Source organism: Hippocampus bargibanti, linkage group LG13 (assembly GCF_051943395.1).
Source record: "Hippocampus bargibanti isolate YZ-2025 linkage group LG13, ASM5194339v1, whole genome shotgun sequence".
NCBI lineage: Eukaryota > Metazoa > Chordata > Actinopteri > Syngnathiformes > Syngnathidae > Hippocampus > Hippocampus bargibanti.
Window position 1 is genome coordinate 13,649,026 of NC_142746.1, and position 27,897 is coordinate 13,676,922.

The 27,897-nt window shown below is 42.2% G+C and overlaps 1 long non-coding RNA gene across 3 annotated transcripts; it reads left to right on the plus strand.

The window, feature by feature from the left end:
• The first annotated feature begins 1,491 nt into the window (after positions 1 to 1,491).
• On the plus strand, positions 1,492 to 27,443 carry LOC148889425 (uncharacterized). 3 transcript variants are annotated; one of them, XR_016116902.1, is made up of 4 exons: positions 1,492 to 1,626; positions 20,709 to 20,808; positions 21,901 to 24,501; positions 26,392 to 27,443. It is a non-coding gene; the product is annotated as an uncharacterized LOC148889425 (long non-coding RNA). The 3 variants fall into 3 exon arrangements; XR_016116903.1 differs by lacking the exon at positions 1,492 to 1,626 and having other exon boundaries at positions 20,639 to 20,808; positions 21,901 to 22,004; positions 22,425 to 24,501; XR_016116901.1 differs by lacking the exon at positions 1,492 to 1,626 and having other exon boundaries at positions 20,639 to 20,808.
• The last annotated feature ends 454 nt before the right edge of the window (positions 27,444 to 27,897 follow it).

A 27,897-nucleotide genomic window follows, 5' to 3' on the forward strand; every position in this document is an offset into this window, starting at 1 on the left:
CAGAGCTCCCACCCGTTCAAAGCCCTGGCAGCACATTATCCCTGACCTCATGCAAGTCACTGGTTCCCATTCAAGTGCCGCACAGTCTCACTTCTCTTTTGGCCTGCTCTCCACCCCAAAGAGCAAACTGCAAGCGATTAATGACAGAGATTTCAGTGCTGCAGTCCCCTCCCTACAAAACTCCCCCTATTTTTATACATGAAATAGCACTTTTTTTACATTTAAAACATGAAATATGACAATACCATCTGTTCATTGATGCATGAAGTCATAAAATAAAATACATAAATAAATAGATATTGTACAATGTATACAATTTGAAATCCCCATGTAATATTGTGAAGCATTGTCCGGTAAAGATAAAATTCTATCTGGCACAAGATAACCAGGTTTTAATTTTACTGCTCCATTTCAAAGCATGAATCCAATGGCTTGAAAATGACGTTCATGAGTGTCAGTAAAATAATTAAATGATGTATTGTATGCATTATTAAACTGAAAAATGATTATTGAGGTTTGTTTTATTCTACCGACTGCTGCCTCAATAGCATTGGCATAAAGAATTCATTCTCAATTGTCTTACCTTGGTGAATAAAAGGTTAAAGCCATCATAAACTGGGAAACATGTCTTATAAATTTGACAAACTCCAGACAAGAGTGTTGTTGACAAGCCTGCCAAATGTGAATGAATTAAAAACAAACTTCACAAGTATTTTATAAAACCAGACATCAAGATAGTGATCAATGAAGTTTGACTCTCACACTTTGTGTGCCCAATATGTTTGAGTTGTGTGAATTTGCGTTTTCACGTTTATTATGTTTGTCAAAGTCATTATAAGTGCCTTGCATGCTGGGTCCGAGAGGACAGTAATTTCATCTGTGCTGTATGTCATGCACATTAGCAAAACCGACCCGATGTGAAAATTGTGGTAGTCAATGGAAGATGCTTTTTTTTCAACAAACATCCCTCACAGGCTGAATATGAATGTTGATGGGAATTGTAGAGATACATCAACATTTACAGTACTCATCTATGATATTTATGGTGATTTCTGACTTTCTGGTCTTGCCGATTGAGGAGCACTGTGATAAACACCATCTTACCGAAATGCAAAATATCATACCACATTTCACCGGAACTGACCTTACAGACCATGCATTCCTTTCAGGTTGGGAGCACAGAAATATTCATCAAGCAAGGAATGGCCAGCAACATTTTCAAGATTCAAAGTAGTTTTAGGTCAGAGTTTTTAATCCAATCAGAATTCAGCTAGTTTGTGTCGCCAGGCTGTATGAAATCTCACCGACGCCTTCAGAATCAACAGTGAGGGAGTCTGTGCAACTTTACATGAACGGGCACATGTAGTTGATATACAGTTGCGATAGCCAATCAGATCACGAGTTGACATAGTAAGGCCAGCTAGAGGGCCTCGCGTTGAACATGACGTACGCGTCCTGTGATTGGATACTCACTTTACCTCAGCCCTCATCGGAGGCAGCACTATGCAAATCAACCAAGCTGACAACAGATCAGACCCGGAAACTTTAGCAGAAAAACCAAGTATATCTACTCGCTTTTTTAACCCACAATGGCTGAAGGAGAGGACAACTCGCTGTCGCATGTAGGTAAGCCTATTCTCAAGAACAAATGAAAAAGATTGGTTTACTTTTATTTTCAACAAATAGTTTTGTGAACGTATTGTTGTTTTTCTTATATTAAACTGATATTTTGTAATTTAGTGTAATTTAGTTTGCATATTCTTGGTGGACTTCATAAAACTTTGTGGACAAATGATTTTAAATTACCTTTTATTTTTAAGTGTTTGCAGTATCACATATAGTGACAAGTTCTACTTGCTGATGCATATTTATTGATGTGTAATTGCTCCGGAAAATAGCCTGTGTTGTAGATGATTAAGGTGATGCCACGCACAGTACCGCGTGCGTGTGCTTTTGTAAATGATATCTCCAGCTGTTGTGTCAGAAATTATGGTATTACGAGGGATATTTGTTCATGTCGGACTAAGCAGGAGTTCACTGAAGGCCTAGGTGTGAAATGCACAGACCGCCACTGGTCTCAATGATGTGGAAAAACGGCAGCACCAACAACAAAACTGATTGAAATGCGTCCTACAATATGAAAAATGCATATCATCATCATCATCATCATCATTTTTAAGTTAAGATTCTTGAAACCCCAAGCAATCACAGTTACATGGAAAACACGGGCTGCGTGATCACATCCCCCTTGGATTGATAATAGAGTATGGAGGATGCTTGAATCAAGGACATCCCATTCTTATAGCTTTACCCCTGGGATTTAAATATTAAACATAAAGGATGGCAGATTATTAGACCTGTCACCTTGCCTTAAGCAATGATATTCTGTTTTTAACTGCACTGCCGAGTACCTGTTGTGTGTGATTTTGGCTTCCCTGGAATAGAGATGTTTACGCGAAAATTGACTGAAAGGTTCTGAAGTAGTATATCTATGAGAATGGCCTCATTATTTCTGCTTGGAAGTAAGGTTGAATTAAACGTTTTTTTTGTTTTTTTTTTTTTTTTTTTTTTGGGGGGGGGTTGAAATTCTTATGAAAAAAAAATCTCATTTACATTTCTTTTGAATCTCAGAACTTGAAAGATCTCAGCAATGGCAACATTCCATACAATTAAATCCCCTACTTTTAGTGTCATTCCTACTAGAGCTATTCATCATTACTTGTGACTTTATAGTTGAGGTACCATCATGATTTCTCTGCTACACAGCGACACCGAGCCAGAAAGTGGGTTATTTTCCAATTCACCGTGTCTTAATCTCGGAGAAGCTCGAATGTCAAGAAGCTATTTTAGGTTGCCTGCACTACAAAGAAAAAAAAACAACAGTGACCCCTTTCAGCTCTGCTGCCTATTTATTATTTAAGCAAAACTCCCTTGTATTGTCATGTATGAAATCCATTTATTGAGTTTAAATTCATTCTCCCACAAGGTATCACTTTTTAAACCAGATGCTAGAAGGGATCTTTTAAAAGAACACCAAGAACTGAACAATGAATCTGATTTCTAAATAAACCAGATTTCTAAATAAACGATTCTTAAAGGCAATTAATACATAAAGATGCATTCAGAAACAACAAAAACATAAAATAATGACAAATCCCCACATTTCATTGATCCTAAAATGTCCTATAGGATGTGCACATATATGTTTTTCATGCCAACACAACACATCTCCACCAGGAAAAAGAATACTTTCTACTTATTTTTAATACCCAGCTTCCATGACAACACAAACAAGATTCCGTTACTGTGATCACGCTAAAATGCTGACTTACCCCCCCCCCAAAAAAAAAAAAAAAAATCAAATAACACATTTACAGTTTTCAAATTAATACAAGAGACAGTTTCTGTTTTCATACTTGAATGCCAAGTGCATTGGTTTATTCTCAAATTCACACTTTCCAGTGTAAAAAAATAAGGGGTGGTGAAGGGGAATCACCTCTCTATCAAGGTGTTTGTATTTTGAAAGAACTGCAGCTCTGAAGCAGCTTTCATGCTCTAACAGTTCAAAAACGAGAATATGGGTTATCATAAATCACACAATGCAATCGTGGCGGGCAAATGGATACTTTAATCCAGTCACCATGAATCGAGCCAATTGCGTGAATATTCTAAACCCATACTTCTAAAAGCTTTACTGCAAACTTTCATATTCATGAAGTTGGCTTGTGTATTTCACACTCATTTAAAGAAATAATACAGTCAGTGACATCATAGATCAAATACAAATCATTGTTCCTGCCTCACAGAGATGTGTTAAATCGTCAAAGTAAGTTTGGCACAACTTTAGGTCCTGACAGATGGTGAAACTATGATGATATGATTTTAATTTAATTTAAAGCAGATTCTTTACTTATAGACAGTATATTGTAGGTGTTCAAATACCTCACATGTTTCGGCGTATACTTCCGCCTTCGTCTGACCATATGATGCTTATGATGATGATACGCAAGTGCACAGGAAGTGCTGTCGTTAAAGAGAATAGGCCTCCGTAATTTGAAAAGAGAGGAATGGTGGAATAACTATTTTCCCAATATCATACTCGATATCTCACATGATAAATATGTATGTAGACTAGGAACACAAGTATGGTGAGCTCTGCCACCTTGTTCAACAAAGTTAGTGGGATACGTAACCAATTGATTGGAAGTACTGTGTTAGCTGGGGGGTGAGGGAGGTCACACAGAACAGAGCTGAACACGCTCAAGACAGTAGAGATGATCGTGGACTTCAGAAAACATCCATCACCACAGCTACCCCTCACACTATCAAGCTGCGTCTTGTCAACCGTTGAGACCGTTAAGTTCCTGGGAATCACAGTCTCCCAGGACATGAAGTGGGAGCTCAACACCAACTCTGTCTTGAGGAAGGCCCAACAGAGAATGTACTTCCTGAGGCTGCTACAAAAATGGTTCAGGGCCCCCACAAAAGTGGACAAAATCCGACTTCAACGGACAGTTAGGAGGGCGGAAAAAATCATTGGCACCGCCCTACCCACTTTCGATGAATTGCACACTGCAAGAATCCAAACTTGGGCTTGGAAAATCCAACTGGACCCTCTGCACCCTGCCCACCACCTTTTCCAGCTACTCCCCTCAGGCAGGCGCTACCGATCCATGCGCACCAAATCCAGCATACATTTAAACAGCTTCTTCCCCCAAGCCATTAACTCTTTGAACTCTTTTAACAGTAGCCCAAATGGAACTGTATAGTGCCACTTAGCAATTTTGTGATGATCATACTAGTGCAGCGTGTTCTACCGGAAACAAATTCCTTGTGTGTTCTACATACTTGGCAATAAAGATGATTCTGATTCTGAATATATTTGGGCCTATGGAAAACAGTCCTTCTCCTCTTCTCTGTTCAGTCAGCAGGTGTAAACACTTCCAGGGCCCTCCACCTGCTCCTCCTGAACCCTCTTGACCACTGACTTGATTTCCCAGGTAATGGAGGCCAAACAAAAGGCAGGAGGCAGAATGAGGTCAGTTTCTGACTTTAAAGCCCTCTGGTGGGAAATGCCAAGACAGGGCATCCGTTCTGGTTTAACATTTTCAGACCTGGAACGGAAAAAAAAAACCTCACAAGTGTGAACCTATCATAAATAATGGCACCCACCTGGCGAATGTTGGTAACCAGATGTCCAGATGTACTCTTGATTTTTATGATCAGTGCACACAGTGAATGGTTGTTCTTCCCCCTTCAACAGATGTCACCATTCCTCCAAAGCCATCATCACTGCCAAGGGTTCCCTATCGCCAGTATCATCTTTTTTTTTTCCTTTTCTCGACTGGAAAGTGTTTGCGTAAAAAGAAGAGAGAAGGGTGCATCTGCTAGAATTAATTGTCTTGTGGAGTGAGGTTGAATAAGTACATAAATGGAAGTAGAAACATTCTTTGAGTCTCAGACGGTCGGGGCAAAGGCCAGAGGATGTAGCACAGGTTTTGTGCAAAAATTGGCAAATCCATGAAAACATAACTGTTCTTTAAAAGGTTTTAGTGATTCCGTGACCTCAGTTATAAGTACCTGATCCATCCTAAGTTTTCCCTCTGCAATGATGTATCACAGAAAGTGCAGAAAGCGGCCTTTGATACATTACCTCGTACCTCTCCACCTTTACATGTAATTTGGTCCTGAGCAGCCTCTGAAGAACTTCCAATGTCGTTCACGAAAACCAGAGAATATTAAAATGTCATCATAGTGAACAAAGAAAACGACATGACCAGCTCGTCACAACGACCCCCATGTGATTTAAAGGTTATCTCCTATTTATCTCCCTCACAAATGTGGGAAAGTAAGATTGGTAAAGGTCCAGTTTCGTAAAAGAGAGGCTCCATGGAGGGGCATAAAAGCAGAGTCAATAAAAGGCAAGGAATGGATACCTGTTCTTGAATGTCATGTTATTTAAGCCACTGTAACAACACACAGATGGAGGGCTTTAATCTTCTTGTCCACAAAGAATTAGTCAGTTCCCTCAGGTGTATAACGCCTGCAGCCATGGATTCTCAGATTTATAATTCCATAACATTCCTTTTAGGACAGCCACGCCCACTCTGCATTGGCCCAAAACAGTACAGAAAACCAAAGTCAATCTGTCGCTGGTCCTTCGAGATGTTATGCAACGTTCTTTTCTAAACACAAGCAAGTGGTGAACTAAAGAAAAAAATAATATATATATATATACTTCCCAATGTATTTGGTGCATTATTGGTGCACTTGGATTTCATCAATTCAATTTCTGATTTCAGTTTGAAGAATTAGGCACCTTTTGTGTGCCTAATTTAAAAGAGATGATCCCATTATATTGGTAGAGTTGCTGTGGTCACGCCCACGATGGTAGAAGACAGGCTCACCTGTGAAAATAGCCAGAGGACTGTATTTTCTGCATTAAAAGGCGCACCTAAAGTCTTCAGTTTTCTTAAAAACTCACAACACACCTTAAATTCCAGTGCACCTTGTGTCTGGTCATTAGAGAAATATGGAAACCCTAAAATAGCTTCTCGCTAGAGACAGGCTTACATCGCAGAGTTGTAACTTGGGGTGATTGGTTTCACAGTTAAACGCGGAAATAGATCAAGGGCAAGAGAGTTCAATGTTGACGAGTTGATGTTTTAATTTGCTGTTGAATTGTGTTTATTAAGCACCTTTTACTGACATCTAATCATTGATATATAAGTCATGGTGACGTGTCGTGTTTTATTTCCTTGAGCATACCTCTTTGGATTGGATTTGATGTACCTTTATTCGTCTCGCAGTGGAGAAATTTACAATTTACTATTTAGGGGATATAATATAGGTTACTCATATAATCAAGTGTGTCCAATACAGTATTAGAAAAAAAATATGCCATTCATTTAAGGTGCATCTCATAATCCAGTGCCCCTTTTAGTATAGAAAATACCATAAAGCCTGCCATGCACAAAATTGACTGAGCTGCTGAAAGAGAGGAGAAATAGGAGGGTTTTTTTTATTACAATAGAAAAAAAATCTGAAAAAGGAGATCTGAGGAACTTTGGCAATGCTTTGTGTTTATTTTTCCTCCACTTCTTTATATGTCCTTTTCCCTTTTGCTCCTGAATGAAAACACAAAAGCACGATATGAACTACAACTGCATCATTTAAGTCTCTCCATGGCTTCCCTTTTCTGATCAAGTGAATCAGAAAAGTTTATTAGACACAATATTGTTACCTGATCAGCTCTTTAGTGTATTTGTGTTTTATAAGCGAGACAGAAAAGTCAAAGTCAAAGTCAGATTTATTGTCAAATATGCTAATATGCATATTTCCAATATCTAACAGTGATTTTTTTTCCAAATACAAAGAAATATCTTAATTAAAAGCATTTCAAAAAATAAATACATACAAAGGTTTAACCTTTTTGTTAACCTGTTCTGTTATTTGTTACCACTCTCATATGTTTCCATCTGATTATGATTTTAATGAAGGAAGTTTTTCCTTTCAAGATGGCGCCCCCCTGTGTGGCTGCCTCCACAGCAGCTCTTTCCCTTTCTTGTCTACTTTTTCACTTCTTTACTTTTCCGTTTTTGTTTTGCCTGATCTCGCTCCATAAACCTACGGAGAGGAGATGGGCATCTTTTCTTTTGCTCATCGCCGTTATTTTTTACTTTTTCATCGCTCCTGTGAACGGGGAATCCACGCGCACGCGGAATCCCATTGTTTACAGTCGAGACCAGCTACTAGCGTGGCGGGCTAATAGCGGACTAGCGGCCGCCGCACCAGACATCCCCGATGAATTGAAGAGGAGGAAACGAGGATGTCGGGCCGGGAAAGATCGCCGCAAAAGAACGAGGAAATACCGACACGTTCTCCCGTCCGTCATCATGGGGAACGTGAGATCGCTCCCAAATAAAATGGACGAGCTGGCGGCGCTAACGCGACATCAGAGGGAGTACCGGGAAGCCAGCTTGCTACTCGTCACGGAGACATGGCTTTCGGCAATCACTCCGGACGCCCACGCAGAGTTGGAGGGCTTCCAACTCGTACGAGCGGACAGAAATGAAGGCAGCGGTAAGCAGAAAGGAGGGGGGATTGCTGTATTTGTGAATGACAAATGGTGCAATCCTGGGCACATCACGGTGAAGGAAAAACTTTGCACTCGGGACATCGAGCTGCTAGCCGTTAGCCTTCGGCCGCATTACCTCCCACGGGAATTCTCACACGTCATAGCCGTGACGACGTACATTCCCCCTACGGCAAATGGCGGCGCTGCCTCCGATGCCCTCATATCTGTTGTAAACAAGCTGCAAACCCAGTCCCCCAACGCCTTGTTTATCATCTCAGGGGACTTCAATCACATTTCCCTGAAATTCTCCCTCCCAACATTCACACAGTATGTAACTTGTGCCACCAGAGACAATAACATATTGGACCTATTTTATTCAAACGCCAAGGATGCATACAAACCCTCCCCCCTCCCCCCTCTCGGAAGAGCAGACCACAATATGGTTTATCTCCAGCCTGTGTACAAACCCCTTGTCCAGAGGCAACCAGCTGTGACCCGCACGATCAAAAGATGGTCCACAGAAGCTGAAGAAGCTCTGCGGGACTGTTTTGATTCAACCAGGTGGGAGCTCTTTACTGAGATTCATGGGGAAGACATTGACTCACTCACCAACACCATCACAGACTACATTAACTTTTGTGAACAAAACACCGTACCCACCAGGACTGTGCGGTGTTTTGCCAACAACAAACCATGGATTAATCCCGACATAAAAGTCCTCCTGAAGGAGAAGAAAAGGGCTTTTGTGTCGGGCAACAGAGAGGAACTGAAGGCCGTGCAGATCCAACTGAGGAGGAAGATCAGAGAGGGGAAGAAGGCCTACAGGATGAAAATGGAGGAGCAGCTGCAAAAGAAGGCCTACAGGATGAAAATGGAGGAGCAGCTGCAAGCCAGCAATGTCGCTGGTGTCTGGAAGGGCCTGAAAAACATCTCAGGCCACAAAAGCCCAGTGACATTGAACGAAAAAGACAAGGACTGGGCAGATGAAATCAACCGCTTTTTCAATCGGTTTGACAAGACGCCAGCCGCCCCCGGCCCACCGTCAACTTCATCTGTAGCTGCACCTGCACCAACTCTCACTGTGGCCTTACCCTCCCTGCCCCCTCTCACGACCAGCTTTCCACAACCAACATCTGCCCTCCCAACCGTTGCCACACCCTCAGCCGCCACTCTGCCTCCTGGTTCCTGCCTGTCTGTCACAACTGCGCAGGTGAGGAACCAACTGAGGAGGATGAAGGTGAGGAAGGCAGCAGGTCCGGATGACATCAGTTCCCGACTCCTCAAGACCTGCTCCGACCAGCTGTGTGACATTGTCCAGCACTTGTTCAACCTGAGCCTGAAGCTGGGCAGAGTTCCACAGCTGTGGAAAACGTCATGCCTGGTCCCAGTGCCCAAGATTGCCAACCCCAAAGAGCTCAACAGCTACAGACCGGTGGCGCTGACGTCTCACCTGATGAAGACGCTGGAGAGACTCGTCCTCGCCCACCTGCGACCGCTGGCAAGCTCATCGCTGGACCCGCTGCAGTTTGCCTACCAGCCCAGCATCGGTGTGGAGGATGCCATCATCTACCTCCTCCATACGGCGTTGCTGCACCTGGAGAATGCTGGGAGCACGGTGAGGATCACATTCTTCGATTTCTCCAGTGCCTTCAACACCATCCAGCCCAGTCTACTGGGGGACAAGCTGCAGCATGCCGGAGTCGACCATCACCTCACATCCTGGATTACAGACTACCTCACAAACAGGCCACAGTACGTGAGGGTAAAGAACTGTGAGTCGGACAGGCTTCTCTGCAGCACCGGAGCGCCGCAGGGAACAGTCCTGGCTCCATTCCTCTTCACCCTCTACACCTCGGACTTCAACTACAACACCCCAACCTGCCACCTTCAGAAGTTCTCTGACGACTCAGCTATTGTCGGCCTCATTACAGAGGGAGACGATAGGGAGTACAGGGGACTGACAAAGGACTTTGTGGACTGGTGCCAGCAGAATCACCTCCAGATCAACACTGGCAAAACCAAGGAGCTGGTGGTGGATTTCTGCAGGAAACAATCGTCACCTGCACCATTGAACATCCAGGGTTCGGACATTGAGAGGGTGACCTCCTACAAGTACCTGGGTGTTACTCTCAACAATAAACTGGACTGGACAACAAACACGGATGCCCTAATCAAAAAGGGACAGAGTCGCCTCTTCCTCCTCAGGAAACTGAGGTCTTTTGGAGTTCAGGGGTCACTCCTAAAGACTTTCTATGACTCTGTGGTGGCATCAGCCATCCACTATGGCATTGTCTGCTGGTCAGGCAGCATCACCACCCGGGACAGAAAAAGACTGGAGCGCTTTGTCAAGCGGGCCAGTTCTGTCGTGGGCTGCTCGCTGGACTCTCTTGAGGAGGTGGGCAACAGACGGACGCTAGCTAAACTAAAAGCTATGACGGACAGCCCCTCCCACCCCCTCCTGCCCATCCTGACAGCTCTGGGTAGCTCCTTTAGCCAGAGACTATTACACCCGCGCTGCAAGAAGGAGAGGTACCGCCGCTCGTTCCTACCGACTGCTGTCAGGCTTCACAATTCCCAATGATCACATGTGAAAAAAAAAAAAAAAAAAAAAACTGGACACTTGTAAATATGGGTTGTTGCAATATATCTAAATGCATCTCTTGATTCTGCACTATGTACAGTCTTGTTTATAGAACGGTTTTTGCACATCTACATTTGCACAGTATACAGTTGACATTTTTATTTTGTTATGCTTAGAATATCTTGTTTTCTATCCTTTCACTCCCACCCCAACCCCATCCCTCTTCAATTGCTGCTGTGGACTGCAAATTTCCCCATTGCGGGACGAATAAAGGTATTCTGATTCTGATTCTGATTCTGAAGGAGTTACAACAATCAGTCAATAAAATCTTTAGTGTATTTGTGTTTTATAAGCGAGACAGAAAAGTCAAAGTCAAAGTCAGATTTATTGTCAAATATGCTAATATGCATATTTCCAATATCTAACAGTGATTTTTTTTTCCAAATACAAAGAAATATCTTAATTAAAAGCATTTCAAAAAATAAATACATACAAAGGTTTAACCTTTTTGTTAACCTGTTTCTGTTATTTGTTACCACTCTCATATGTTTCCATCTGATTATGATTTTAATGAAGGAAGTTTTTCCTTTCAAGATGGCGCCCCCCTGTGTGGCTGCCTCCACAGCAGCTCTTTCCCTTTCTTGTCTACTTTTTCACTTCTTTACTTTTCCGTTTTTGTTTTGCCTGATCTCGCTCCATAAACCTACGGAGAGGAGATGGGCATCTTTTCTTTTGCTCATCGCCGTTATTTTTTACTTTTTCATCGCTCCTGTGAACGGGGAATCCACGCGCACGCGGAATCCCATTGTTTACAGTCGAGACCAGCTACTAGCGTGGCGGGCTAATAGCGGACTAGCGGCCGCCGCACCAGACATCCCCGATGAATTGAAGAGGAGGAAACGAGGATGTCGGGCCGGGAAAGATCGCCGCAAAAGAACGAGGAAATACCGACACGTTCTCCCGTCCGTCATCATGGGGAACGTGAGATCGCTCCCAAATAAAATGGACGAGCTGGCGGCGCTAACGCGACATCAGAGGGAGTACCGGGAAGCCAGCTTGCTACTCGTCACGGAGACATGGCTTTCGGCAATCACTCCGGACGCCCACGCAGAGTTGGAGGGCTTCCAACTCGTACGAGCGGACAGAAATGAAGGCAGCGGTAAGCAGAAAGGAGGGGGGATTGCTGTATTTGTGAATGACAAATGGTGCAATCCTGGGCACATCACGGTGAAGGAAAAACTTTGCACTCGGGACATCGAGCTGCTAGCCGTTAGCCTTCGGCCGCATTACCTCCCACGGGAATTCTCACACGTCATAGCCGTGACGACGTACATTCCCCCTACGGCAAATGGCGGCGCTGCCTCCGATGCCCTCATATCTGTTGTAAACAAGCTGCAAACCCAGTCCCCCAACGCCTTGTTTATCATCTCAGGGGACTTCAATCACATTTCCCTGAAATTCTCCCTCCCAACATTCACACAGTATGTAACTTGTGCCACCAGAGACAATAACATATTGGACCTATTTTATTCAAACGCCAAGGATGCATACAAACCCTCCCCCCTCCCCCCTCTCGGAAGAGCAGACCACAATATGGTTTATCTCCAGCCTGTGTACAAACCCCTTGTCCAGAGGCAACCAGCTGTGACCCGCACGATCAAAAGATGGTCCACAGAAGCTGAAGAAGCTCTGCGGGACTGTTTTGATTCAACCAGGTGGGAGCTCTTTACTGAGATTCATGGGGAAGACATTGACTCACTCACCAACACCATCACAGACTACATTAACTTTTGTGAACAAAACACCGTACCCACCAGGACTGTGCGGTGTTTTGCCAACAACAAACCATGGATTAATCCCGACATAAAAGTCCTCCTGAAGGAGAAGAAAAGGGCTTTTGTGTCGGGCAACAGAGAGGAACTGAAGGCCGTGCAGATCCAACTGAGGAGGAAGATCAGAGAGGGGAAGAAGGCCTACAGGATGAAAATGGAGGAGCAGCTGCAAAAGAAGGCCTACAGGATGAAAATGGAGGAGCAGCTGCAAGCCAGCAATGTCGCTGGTGTCTGGAAGGGCCTGAAAAACATCTCAGGCCACAAAAGCCCAGTGACATTGAACGAAAAAGACAAGGACTGGGCAGATGAAATCAACCGCTTTTTCAATCGGTTTGACAAGACGCCAGCCGCCCCCGGCCCACCGTCAACTTCATCTGTAGCTGCACCTGCACCAACTCTCACTGTGGCCTTACCCTCCCTGCCCCCTCTCACGACCAGCTTTCCACAACCAACATCTGCCCTCCCAACCGTTGCCACACCCTCAGCCGCCACTCTGCCTCCTGGTTCCTGCCTGTCTGTCACAACTGCGCAGGTGAGGAACCAACTGAGGAGGATGAAGGTGAGGAAGGCAGCAGGTCCGGATGACATCAGTTCCCGACTCCTCAAGACCTGCTCCGACCAGCTGTGTGACATTGTCCAGCACTTGTTCAACCTGAGCCTGAAGCTGGGCAGAGTTCCACAGCTGTGGAAAACGTCATGCCTGGTCCCAGTGCCCAAGATTGCCAACCCCAAAGAGCTCAACAGCTACAGACCGGTGGCGCTGACGTCTCACCTGATGAAGACGCTGGAGAGACTCGTCCTCGCCCACCTGCGACCGCTGGCAAGCTCATCGCTGGACCCGCTGCAGTTTGCCTACCAGCCCAGCATCGGTGTGGAGGATGCCATCATCTACCTCCTCCATACGGCGTTGCTGCACCTGGAGAATGCTGGGAGCACGGTGAGGATCACATTCTTCGATTTCTCCAGTGCCTTCAACACCATCCAGCCCAGTCTACTGGGGGACAAGCTGCAGCATGCCGGAGTCGACCATCACCTCACATCCTGGATTACAGACTACCTCACAAACAGGCCACAGTACGTGAGGGTAAAGAACTGTGAGTCGGACAGGCTTCTCTGCAGCACCGGAGCGCCGCAGGGAACAGTCCTGGCTCCATTCCTCTTCACCCTCTACACCTCGGACTTCAACTACAACACCCCAACCTGCCACCTTCAGAAGTTCTCTGACGACTCAGCTATTGTCGGCCTCATTACAGAGGGAGACGATAGGGAGTACAGGGGACTGACAAAGGACTTTGTGGACTGGTGCCAGCAGAATCACCTCCAGATCAACACTGGCAAAACCAAGGAGCTGGTGGTGGATTTCTGCAGGAAACAATCGTCACCTGCACCATTGAACATCCAGGGTTCGGACATTGAGAGGGTGACCTCCTACAAGTACCTGGGTGTTACTCTCAACAATAAACTGGACTGGACAACAAACACGGATGCCCTAATCAAAAAGGGACAGAGTCGCCTCTTCCTCCTCAGGAAACTGAGGTCTTTTGGAGTTCAGGGGTCACTCCTAAAGACTTTCTATGACTCTGTGGTGGCATCAGCCATCCACTATGGCATTGTCTGCTGGTCAGGCAGCATCACCACCCGGGACAGAAAAAGACTGGAGCGCTTTGTCAAGCGGGCCAGTTCTGTCGTGGGCTGCTCGCTGGACTCTCTTGAGGAGGTGGGCAACAGACGGACGCTAGCTAAACTAAAAGCTATGACGGACAGCCCCTCCCACCCCCTCCTGCCCATCCTGACAGCTCTGGGTAGCTCCTTTAGCCAGAGACTATTACACCCGCGCTGCAAGAAGGAGAGGTACCGCCGCTCGTTCCTACCGACTGCTGTCAGGCTTCACAATTCCCAATGATCACATGTGAAAAAAAAAAAAAAAAAAAAAAACTGGACACTTGTAAATATGGGTTGTTGCAATATATCTAAATGCATCTCTTGATTCTGCACTATGAAGGAGTTACAACAATCAGTCAATAAACAAACAAACATTTACACATGCAAGCAAAGACAAAAGTCAAATGTGATAAAATATCAGGAAGAGATAAGAGGAAGAATATATAAGCAATGTCACCTGGAGATAATTGGAATAATAATTGTTTTGTCACATTGACAATAATGTGACATTTTCATGCAAATGGTAAAGGGCAACCCAAGTGGCAGCAAATTTATGTAGAAATGCTTCGGTTCAGGATTTAACACTATATGTCAGGCATTTCTGAAATATACTCCAAAACCAATTGTATGTAATTACAATATTTTCATTCCCTTTCTTTACTGAATCTTCTCTGTTGTGTACAAAAGGAACCCCCCATCCCCCAAAATAAAAAAAAAAAAAAATAAAAAATACCCGTGACCGGCATCACATTACCTGACAGCTTTGCTGGACGCTTTTTATTCATAAATATTTATTGAATGATGTTTTGCTATGGCGCTCTAGTATTCTATTCATAATTGTATTTTATTTATTATTGTATCTATTCTTGTCTGTGACTATAAAGTGTCCTTGAGTGCTTTGAAAGGCGCTTGAAATAAAATGTATTATTATTATTATTATTATATATTTGCTATTTATTCACTCGCTATTAGCTATCTATTTGCTAGCTATTAGCTATTTATTCACTAGCTATCGATGAAAAGGTTTCTTCAGCCGTCATCTGTACTTCTTTAAAGGTGTCGGACGTTTCGCCTCTTATCCAAGAAGCTTCGTCAGCAAACTAAAGTCTTACTGGTAGTTTCGGCCCTATATATATCCCTACTGTCCAGACGTGGCGGTGCCGGACTCTGCTATGATTGATCCCTGCTCTCAGGTTGGGGGGAGTAGAGGACTTATCCCTGCGGCTCCACTGATTGCTTCTATTGTCCTGACTGACGACTGGCCTGATTGCCCAATTTGCCCTGGTATTGCCTCATCAGCATCACTAATCCTATGTTGCCTAAACAGTCTATTGGACGAACAATCCAAATTGAACCTCAACCCACCATTATGGTTAAGGGAAGGATTTTGCTGTTTTATGAAAATAGCTTCTTTTACTCCCCTTTCAAACCATCTATTTTCTTTCGCAAGCGAAGATTTTAACCTCATTATCGTCAAATGAGTGGTTGCTACCTTTTAGGTGCATATGTACTGCCGATTGAGGCCCACTAGTATTATTCCTGTGATGTTGATAAAGTCTTTTTTTGAGCAATGTCTGGACAGTAGGGATATATATAGGGCCGAAACTACCAGGAAGACTTTAGTTTGCTGACGAAGCTTCTTGGATAAGAGGCGAAACATCCAACCTTACTATTGATGGACCATTCCTGTACAACTGAGAGCTTACACAGACGTATTCACTAGCTAGCTAGCTTGCTATCTATTCGAGTATCCTGCGGGTTGAGTGAACGCTGGCGCGTGTGGCTGCCGTTGCTCACCACAGAAAAAAAACGTATTCTGTGCCATTCTTCAGGCATCTGTTCACCATCTAAGATCTTGTTGAATAACCCAGTCAGGAACACCACCGCCACCTCTCCAAGACACTTCCATACCTCGATTGGTAAATCATCAGGCCCGAGTGCCTTTCCCCCCTTCATCCTCTTCAGCGCCATCCTCACTTCATCCTTGCTAATGCTTGCTACGTCTTGGTTCACAACAGTCACGTCTTCTACTCTTTGTTTCTTCTCATTTTCCTCATTCATCAATTCTTCAAAGTACTCTTTCCATCTTGCCATCACACTCCTGGCACCTGTTAATACATTGCCATCTCTATCCTTAATCACCCGAACCTGCTGCAGGTCCTTACCATCTTTGTCTCTCTTTCTCTCCAGCCTGTATAGATCAGTCTCACCTTCCTTGCTGTCCAGCCGAGCATATAAGTCATCATAGGCCTCTTGTTTGGCCTTTGCCACCTTTACTTTAACCGTGCGCTGCATCTCCTTGTACTGCTGTCTACTCTCGTCCGTCCTCTGTGTCCCACTTCTTCTTTGCTAACCTCTTTCTCTGTATACACTCCTGCACCTCCCCATTCCACCACCAAGTCTCCTTATCTACCTTTCTTCCACTCGATACACCAAGTACTTTCCGACCTGTGTCTCTGATTATGTTCGCTGTAGTTTGCCAGTCATCTGGAAGGACCTCTTGCCCACCCAGTGCTTGTCTTACCTCCTTCCTAAATGTCATGCAACACTCTTCCTTTTTCAACTTCCACCATTTTGTCCTCACTTCAGCCTTTGGTTTCTTCATCTTCCTCACTGCCAGTGTCATCGTACACACCACCAACCTATGCTGTCTGGCTACACTCTCACCAACCACTACTTTGCATTCACTGATTTCCTTTAGATGGCGCCGTTGACACAAAATGTAGTCTACCTGTGTACTTCTGCCTCCACTGTTATAGGTCACCTTATGTTCCTGTCTCTTCTGAAAGAAAGTATTCACAATAGCCATTTGCATTCTCTTAGCAAAGTCAACCACCATCTGTCCTTCAGCGTTCCTCATCTGGAGTCCAAACCTACCCATCACCTCCTCATCATCTTTGTTTCCTGCGCCAACATGTCCATTGAAGTCTCCACCAATTACAACCCTCTCACTTCTCGGGATGTTCTGTATGACTTCATCAAAGTCCAACCAAAATTCCTCCTTCTCCGCCAGCTCACATCCTACTTGTGGGGCCTACCCACAAACAACATTGAACATCACACCTTCAATTTCTAGCTTCAGACTCATCATTCTATCTGATACTGTTTTTACTTCTAAGACATTCCTAACAAACTCCTCTTTTAAGATAAGCCCAACTGAATTTTTCCTTCTGTCTTCACCATGATAGAACAACTTAAACCCTGACCCTAAGCTTCTAGCCTTGCTCCTTTTCCACCTGGTCTCCTGGACACACAGTATGTCTACCTTCCTTCTCTGCATCATGTCAACCAGCACTCTAGCTTTACCTGTCATTGTTCCTACATTCAAAGTTCCTACTCTTAGTTCTATACTTTTGGCGTTCCATCTCTCTCTTTTCCTCCGGGCACACCTCCCTCCACTCCTTTTTCGACCAACAGTAGTCCATTTTCCACTGGCACCCTGAAGGTCAACAGTACCAATGGCGGCCATTGTTAACCCGGGCGTCGACCGATCCGGTATGGGATTCATAGGTTTGATTCGCATATTGGTTTTGGCAATTTTTTTTTTACGGCGGATTCCCTTCCTGACACAACCCTCTGTATTTATCCGGGCTTGGGACCGGCACAATAAGACACTGGCTAGTGCCCCCTTGTGGCTACATTCGCTTTAAAAAATGATTATAAATCTTAATCGAAACTTGAATTATAAAAATAGTAATACATTTTATTTCAAGCGCCTTTCAAAGCTCTCAATGTCTGTCCCGCCAATTATTTTTGACTAAGAACGGGGTGACAAGATTCTGTGTCACAATGTATTTTTTTTGTCAAATTGCATTCCTTTAGACTATAATTGAACTCAAACTGGTGAATTTTCTGTTTAAAATTCTCACATTTTTAATTTGATGCCTGGAACACAAACTGCGACCAAAGAGTCCAATAGTTGTATTAAGTCCATCCTGTCTACTTGATATCTAACTTAAAACAGATTTTATTACAGACAGTGTATTTTAGGTGTTCTATTACCTAATTAGTAATTAATTATTAATATATTATTATTATTAATTATTGGTAATTAATTAGTAATTAGGTAATTGAACACCTAAAATACACTGTCTGTAAGAAAATAATCTGTTTAAAGTCAAAGAGTCCAATAATTTCAGCACCACATTCCTCAACATACAATTGAAATTATTTTACGGCTTTTTTACTGGTCGTTCCAGAATATAACCGAAATATTCAGGGAATGTGGAGAAATATTAGCAAGGCCAAACAAACTTTTTTAAATCAGTGCTGCTATTAGCAACACAGGCAATATTCTTGTTTGCGTCAAGCATATGGACACAGCATCAGGAGCATTTCAAAAAAAATATTGTCAGCCAACACAGTTTGTGGCTAAACCCACAAATGCATGATAAAACAGCCACGAAAAAGAAAAAGTGAAAGAAAAAAACACCCTGTGAGAAGGCTTCTCTGGCCAGATGAGTCCACATTTCAAGTTTGGCCAAGAGACCACAAACATGTCACAACCTCAGTGGAACTGGACATGTATTTAAAAAAAATACATGTCATACATGTACATATTAAAATAGGTTAAATTCATGGTTGCCATAATGCACAGCTTCATACAGACCGCAAAGATTAATGCATTCATTGGCCATTATCATTACAATGTAGCCTTAATCTGGAAAAGTGTTTTGACTCCAAACATTGATGGCTTGTGACAACCTTCCTTGTATAAATGAACGTTCTCTCTTATAAATGAACATGTTTTCTGCACCAGCTAGTTTTACATCCTCAGCCTGACATCCCCTCATATAAGAAACATAAGAGAACAGAGCAGATGTAGTACATAAAAGCTTTAATACTATTGGATTTTACGTCTCATGACTGCTCAAGCAGGTCAAGGTTTTCCCAAACACACTTTCTTTGTTCTAAGATGATGTGAAGCATTCTAATTATTTTATAGCATTCACCAGCAATTACTTCTTACACATTTATCTTGAACTGCACTTCTGATATACTGATTCAGATTTTCTAATGAATATCAATTGGGCTCATTCATTAGTTGGAAAAAATGCCATCAGAAAGCCTTGAGGGATGTAATCAGAATCAGAATCATCTTTATTGCCAAGTATGTAGAACACACAAGGAATTTGTTTCCGGTAGAACATGCAGAACATGCAATCTTTTCTGCCTGTTATGTACATCATATGCAGAAAAAAACACATTTCTCTTTGAACAAAATGACTAAGTGAGGGGAGAAAAAGGTTGAAGAACAGATATGTTACTTTTGACCTACTTATCAGTGAAGCCAGCCTCTGTCCACCTGAATCATTACATCTTTGGCACCGTCCTAACCAAATGCCACCACTGTCTATTAGCCATAGTTGTCTCTAAGACTTCCTACTTTTCCATGTGTTATTTTCATGTTATTCCCTGGATATATTGCGGGATGGTAAATTGGATGGGGACTAGCCATGACTCACAGTGACGAGGTGGACATAGTCTATCTTGGTATCCAATGCTACCAAAGAGGTTGCGCCATCCTCCTTTTTGAAAAGTAGCAATGTGGCAAAAGATCACTGTGATGATATTTATTTTGGCCTTCCCGGTGATAGTGTCACAGTGTTGTTGTCCACCATATAGTGCTCCTGTCCCTACATAAAACATAATTGAGTATTAGATGTCAGATAAAGGTTTGAGGTTATTAAAGTGGAAGTCAACCTCAAAATGTTTTTTTTTCCTTTCATATATTTAGCACTGCCACTCTAAACAAAACATTCTGATTCATATTATGGAATATGAATTAAAAAGTAAAATCCACCCCTTCTAAGGCAGCCATTATGCCATTTGCTCTCAATTAAAAATGAAGAAGAAAGAAGCGCCAAAGAAGCACCGAAGAAGCTAATGGATCATTTAACCCTTGTTTGAAGACCAATCAGATAACCAAACTCAGAAAACAAGTGACGCATATAAAACCAACCAACCAAATAACTAATCTACCAACCATCCAACCAACCAACCAAATAATAAAAAAAAATAAATGCATAAACGACTAGATAAATAACTGGAATTGAACATATGTGACTTGATATTACTAACTATTGTCATCCAGTGGAAGATCATTTACTGTTTACACCTATCACTATATGCCGCTAGCATTTATCGAGTGATATACATTTATAATAAAACAACAACAGCAAAATGTTTTCATAATTATTTCACAATCCTCCGTGTTAATCATTTCACATATTACGTAATACCGAACCGGTGACCTTTGTAACAGCAATGATTAGACACAATACTTTGTAGGTTAACAATTATTAAAACGGTTTAGTTGAAATAAAGGCCTACACATAATAAAGAAGCTCACCCTTCTACCAGATGCTGTCTGCAATTTAGTAATGAAATGCCCCCATCCACTTTCTGTCAATATGTTATGATAATCATGTATAATTTAGGGACACTGTGAGTGTAAAATCATAACTGAAGTGAGCAAAGCAGCGTTCTGTCTGTGATGTGTCAGAAATTAATGTGGTGCCACATCTAAGTTGATGTGTTCTTCCACTACCTGCAGCCTTCGGTGGGTGATTGGATGCCTTGTATGGCGTCTTTGTGAGCCACAGGAGCCTGAGTGCCTTGTAGCTTCCCTGAGTCAGCACACCGGTTCTTTAAAGGTAATTTTCTGTTTCTATACGGTGTGGCGAAGGTTATTTGCTATATTTCCCCTGACACTCACATGATATCGTATTCACACTGTTGTCTTGTGTCTGGACAGAATACGGTTTACTTACTTTGACTTTTGCTTTGCAATTTTTTTTGTTGATATGCTTGAACACAGACAATGGTTTAATATTGCAAGCTGTAAGCAGATCTATATGAGCACCTATTCTGAGACTGGCCCATGGATTTAATTGTTAGAATATTTTTTCAATAGTCAGCCATTAGATGCAAACTAGGAACAATAAATACTTTACAGTGGAAATGCATTTATGTTAAGGCAAATGCGGAACATGATGGAGGAGATATTCCCCAGAATAAAATATCTGACTGTCCATATAATTGCATGGAGCATTTTGGTGTTTGGCGTGCGGTGGATCTCAGATCACAGGACACCATGTTTCACATGTGCACGATAATTTTCCAAGTAGGTGGTTGCAATCATGAGATTTTGAGGTGAACTACATTTTTGAATTAACATACACATTTAAGTGACACCTATACAATTTCATGAGGCAAACCCCTTCACTTTCTGTGACATTTCTGTGTATTTAGATGAAATTTAAGGCCGTTAACTATGACTTAAAATTTGCTGGCACAGGTAATTAAGGGTAAGAGATGGGACAGATTACACCTGCAATGAAGTTCAAACTTGCACAAAGCCAAGAACATATGACACTTGATAGGTTAAAGCGATGTAGTTCTTAAGTCCAAAAAGTTTGGGGACCCCTGCCCAAACCTTTTCGAACCAGTCATGTGCCACCCAAAGTTAAAGATATCTGCTTTATTTTAAATTGGTATGCTTTCTGTGAAAATAAAAGTGATAAAATGATTAGAGTGGAGTGGACACCAACACAAATACTATACATATTACTAACATGCGCAATGACACACAAATGGTTGTATTGTTTTCGTCTCATCTTCATGCTCGTGATCGTGTTGGAACCAATCTGCTATGTACCGGTCGATCGCAATCGACGTAATGCGCACCCCTACAGTGGAGGAAATCGGGGTTTGCATGTTCTCTCCATGTTTTTGTGTGTTTTCAGGTCACGCTGCATGCCGCCAACTGCTTGAAACCAGCTGGGATCGGCTGAAGCACACCCATGACCCTTGTGAGGATGGAGATTCAAAAATGGATGGCTGAAAATGAGTTGAGGATTACAGCTCATGTTTGCAATTCTGAAGCTATGCAACATATCATCTGGCAAACTACCATTAGGATGTCATTGATAGTGTCATTTTTTTTCCATGTTCGATCCACCTGTTCTGCCATTTTATGTATGTATCGCGTTTGAATAGTATCCTTGTGGAGCGTTGGTGGATGGAGTCTACTGCATCCCACTTGCCATCAATGATCATTGTCAGGATATTTAGATGCAGCAGTGGCAGAGTGTTGCCACGTTATTACATTTCATCATTGTTGATACATTGCTAATTTGTAGTCCAGAGTTTGACTTTGGTCGCCTTTTGCTCTGGCTATCTCCACCTTTCTTGTTCTCACAAAGTAGTTTATTAACTTGGAGTGTTGGGCTTTGTTATCCATCCATCCATTCCGCTTATTCCTCATTAGGGTCGAGGGGGGTGCTGGAGCCTATCCCAACCATCTTCGGCCAGCAGGCGGGGGACACCCTGAATTGGTTGCCAGCCAATCGCAGGGCACACAGAGACAAACGACCATTCGCGCTCACACTGACACCTCGGGCCAATTTGGAGTGTTCAATCAGCCTGCCATGCATGTTTTTGGAATGTGGGAGGAAAGCGGAGGACCTGGAGAAAACCCATGCGGGCGCAGGGAGAAGACTCCACACAGGGAGGCCGGACCCAGTCTTGAACTCACAACCTCTGCACTGTGAAGCCGGCGTGCTAACCACTCGACTACCGGGTGGGCTTTATTATATTTAAAAAATATATTGGATATTAACGGGGAAAACACGAAGACTGAACGTAATGTATTTTAAAGGGTCAGTACATACTGCCTTGATGCCAACATTGGCAGCTTTGAACCCTGAAATATGCCACAACTGTAGAAACATTCAAAATATTTTGCAGATCAAAAGACGTAAGGGCTCGAGGGAAAGGGCCTGTCCATCTCTCCTGTAAGCAACGTAAAACTTTAAAAAAACTCATTTAAGGTTTTACAGTCAGAAATTTACTTTAGACACATTCAGCAAAACATTATAAACATGTTTTGCGAATGAGCAAGATTGAATGATTTGATTTACGACTTGTTTGAATCACGTAATGACTTGACTCAACTTTCCGTAAATTTAGTGGTGACTCAAAATGCTTCATTTTTTATTTTTTTTCCAGAGTCAATACAGCTCTGAAGATTATGACCCTGACACTGGCTTCCGATTTGCACACAAATGGCTTTCTCCCACTTCTGTTTACGACAGTATTCATTCTGGTATTGGGGTATAAATTAAACCGTAACATTTCGTGTTGACCTCCAACATTTCCCAGCAGTCTTGAATGAAGTTTAAGTCACATCAGATATAGAGATTCTGTGGGGAGTTGCAATGCATTTCTATAAATGCTGAAAATATTTTTAGATATTGGCAGTGCAGCACAATAATAGCCATAAAAGCTTGAGGCGCTCTCTGATGTGGAAAGGCTTTCCCATTACTAAGCTATTTAACTCTTGCAGGTATCCAAGGTCCACCTCAGAAAGGTTACCTGATGTGAAGCGGCTATAATGACAGCTGATTAATGGAGTGAAAATGTTATTCCCGTCCCCTTTAACAATGTTATAGTACTTATTTTCTTTTATTGGGCTAAGCTCTAATGGCTGTTTGATGGCCTTCACATCAGTTCAACTATCAGGGTTTGTTGAAACCCTTTTCACCCACCACACTAATGACAGTGACAATGAGTACTTGGTGTGTGAAATTCAATGACAATTATCTCCCACTCACTTTGTTTACACAGCCTGCGTACTGCTTTTTTTTTTTTAGCTTTTTACCACTCATGAACAACAAAGAGCACAGTCACCATTAATTTTACGTACCAGTTAAATTGGGAAATGAAATTAACATACATTTTATCGTGTTTTTGCTTCAAGGCGTATTGTGAATTTTTGCAGTTTTTATTACGTAAAATATTATACTTGCACTATGTACAGTTTTTTTAATGACACATTTGTGCACAGGTACAGTATACAACTCAGTCTTCTGACATTTTTTATTTTGCTTAGAATGTCTTGTTTTTAGCCCCCTATCCCCCTTTTCAAATTGCTGCTGTGGACTGCCAATTTCCCCATTGTGGGACGATTAAAGGATTTCTGATTCTGATGTAACTTGTAACTTCAAAAGTTGGAAAAAACCTCTGCATACTAGTTACACCGCACTCAATCTGATAAGAGGTATGATTGTTAACGAATGCAACATGGACATCATTCTGCTCCTCAGGTCTAAGAAAGACCCACCACAACAACAAAAAAGTGAAACTAAGCATGAGATATTAAATCAGAATCATGTACAACATTTGTGAAACTGCCAGTCCCGAAACAACAGCGAAAATCTCCTGCATTTCGCTCATTTATTCAACATAATGAAGACAATGAGAGTGCGTGAACATCGGATGCAATCAGTGGGGCCGACACCTTCAAAAAAGTACAGATGACGACTGAAGAAACCTTCTCATCAATGGTAAGAGTTATACAATGTTTATTCTATTCTTTTGTATTCTATTTCTTTCTGTTGACATTTTTTTGTTTCTGCTGAAGAAACAAACTTGGTTCATTTCAAAATGCGACAACATTCCGGACAAACTACAATTGTAATACTTGTTCACGACTAGAACAAGAATACATTTAAATTTAATTAGAAAATTTAAATTGAAGATGACATGGGATTAGGCAGGTTTGTGAATGTCCATGGTTATTGCAGCTTTGTGGCCTCCTCAATACATCCATCCATCCATTTTGGGATCCACTTCATCCTCACGTGTCGCAGGGTGTGCTCACCATTGTACCACCGCCCCTCCTCAGTGTACAAAAGGGTCATTTCTCATTTGTTGTTATTTGACTAATTATAATCCGTTAAGGTACACATAACACACGCTCATCTGTACCTCGTGTGGTGTTTAAAAATATTAAGAGGTCATTTGGGAACAAAAAAAAATCTGAAGACGGGGTTAGGGTTGGGTGCAAATAACCTCAATGAAAAATAATTAAAGTTCTCAGTACCCCGGCATTCGTGAGTACACAATCAGCACACTGCCTCATCTTTTGAAAAAGACTTCCACAGCTGTATATCCCACTACATCTGTTTCTTGTATAGCATCCCATTAATCATAAGCAGAAGAGATAATTTACCTGCACTGTGCAGTCTTCTTGAACTATCGGCGCATCTGCCTTGTGTCCATGAAAAACAAGCGTAAGGGATCCGTCATGAAATGCTTTACCTCACGATAACACACAGCGTGACAATAACTCTTTGCACGCCCCTCCAAATATGACTTGTTATGTGGTGATGCGCAACCTGCAACACACATAGCTTTTTAGTTGCAACACAGTCAGATCGTTGTACGCTGTCAGGAGTCGACAAGGGATCTTATTTTGAAGCCAACTCTGGTTTCCGAACGGATGTTTTTCAGACATTTTTGCGAAGATATTTTACAATATGGTGCTTAAAATGTATCACATGTATTTGTAGGCTGCTGTGCGAATAAAGAAATCTGAATTTAAAATAGTAACTCGGTTTTGGCTCTCGATGAATTTTTGGAGGTGACAGACTACCCCTGCGTTCTGTCACTCACAGTTTTTTTGTCATTGTTTAGAGCAACATTGTTTTTAACTCATACATCAATCATAATTCTGGGCCCCACTGTTATATATATATATATATATATATATATATATATATATATATATACACACACACATATCCATATATGTGTATAGATACACATATAGTATATACATACAGAGAGAGAGAGAGAGAGAGAGAGATATTTTGATTGCAACGCTATATATCCAATCCCATCCAATGTTGACATGATGGATTAAACCATCAGTGTACTGAGCCAATGCATACCATGTGTTGAACGTGAGAGAGGCAAAGTTATTCAGTCTATATATATATGCATAATCATTAATGAAACATTTTCACATGTGTTTATTGATGGTGTGACTGCAGAAAGAAGTTGCAATATGATTGTGTGTTTTACACTCTGGTCACAATTATGCTAAATGCAAGCAAACTGATTGGCCAGAGCCCCAGCCACAGATGGATGATGACCTATATATGCCAATCCATATAAAAAAATACTCACAAAAAACACACACACGCACGCACACACACACACACACTCCCCCGCCACACACACACTCACACATGTCGAAGGAACAACTCGAATATACCATAAAAATTCTTAAAAACAATGAAACTTTGCAAAGGTAAGCAGACATTGAAAGACAAGCTTAAAATGGTGTCGGCATATGCCCTCTCTCCCTGTTGTCACAATCGGCTGCTCAGTGCTGTAAAACTTTTGATGGGATACGTGTTAATGGATAATCTCACCCTCGTTCCCCTCAGGCATTGATGGCAGGTCCCTGACATGGGCCCAGGCATTTAATGTGACTCCCAAGTGTCACCGGCAGCACAGCAGGACCCTGCAAGGCTGCAGGAAGCCCCATCTATCATTGTCATAAGAGCAGCCATCCAAATCAGCAGAGCCTTTGCTTCTGCAGCAACCGTGGCGTCCATAAGTGGTCTCTATGACCTTATTGTGCTTAACGATATTTCTTGTTGTTTCGGTGGTGGAAATAGTGCGAGAGGGGAAATAAACACAATGCTGTTTCATTCTGTTATCAAGTGGGGACAACATTGAATAGACAGGTTTAATCTTCAATGGAAGTATTACAGTAGATATTGACTGTTTTGTCATCCCATACTATGTTTGGGTAATTCTACCAGGGCTCTTCCACAGATAAGGTATGAATAGAATGTGAACAGTTGAAGTGGGACTTGCACAGATATCGTGACAGGAGTTGGGAGGCTATGGAATAACCAGTCTATGCCTGGAATAAGCAACGGAAATGCTATTTCAGCAGTATTACTAGATAGAGAAGGTGGGGAGGTGGTTGGGTACAAATGACTTCCTAACATGATAACAAAAATATTTTTTCTTACAGATACTCAATGTGCAGACTGTTTGCCTACATTTTAAATAAAACCTATGCACGGAAGGTTATCTTCATGATTCACATTTTAAAATGCAAATTGAAAAGAAAACATTGCTGAATGAAAAAAACAACAACAAAAAACACACAAATTGGGGTTGCCTCCACGTTCTCCCGCGCAAAGGACCCCCTCTTGCATAAAAAAGTCAAACGTGACACAAAACTGCCGAACGAACAGTAGATCAGCATTACGTGTGAGAAGTCATTTTGAGCGTGTCAAAAAACAACAATTGCATCACTCTTATTAATGTATCCATAAAATTATACTACTAAGGACAACCGACATCTCCGGACAAGTTGTGTCCATAATTTGTAAAATGGCTTCAAATGACTTCTACTGAGCATATTTTACAAAGATTCCACCGCATATAGCTATATTTTACGTTTTAAGACTCGCGCTGAATATTCCGGAAGACTTGTTTTTGAGTTGGTGACGAGTCCGTACGTAACGTCACTGAAGGAACGCCCCTGACCCGAAAAAAAAGGACACATTGTAGCAGTCCTTCCATCACGTCAATATATTTTGCTGTACTTGTTTGGTCTGAAAACATCATGTTGCACCAAAAAGAGCCAGAAGAGGACGACCAAGCTCCATGTAAGGAATTTGTCAGCCTGTGGAAACGGGCTGATTAATTTGTCACACGGAGCTTGGTCGCCATTTCCTGCCTCTTTTTTGATACATTTCCCCCAAATGTTGCCTCAAAATGGCAGAGAATAAATTCTTTAATCGATTGCAAACATGTATGCTTTCCTCTTCAGAACCATTTGAATCATATTCATAACTGGATGTGTAACAATAAATCATATGCTCCGAATCTGAAGCCATTGTTTTGATTCTCCAGCAATGCAAGACGTCTTG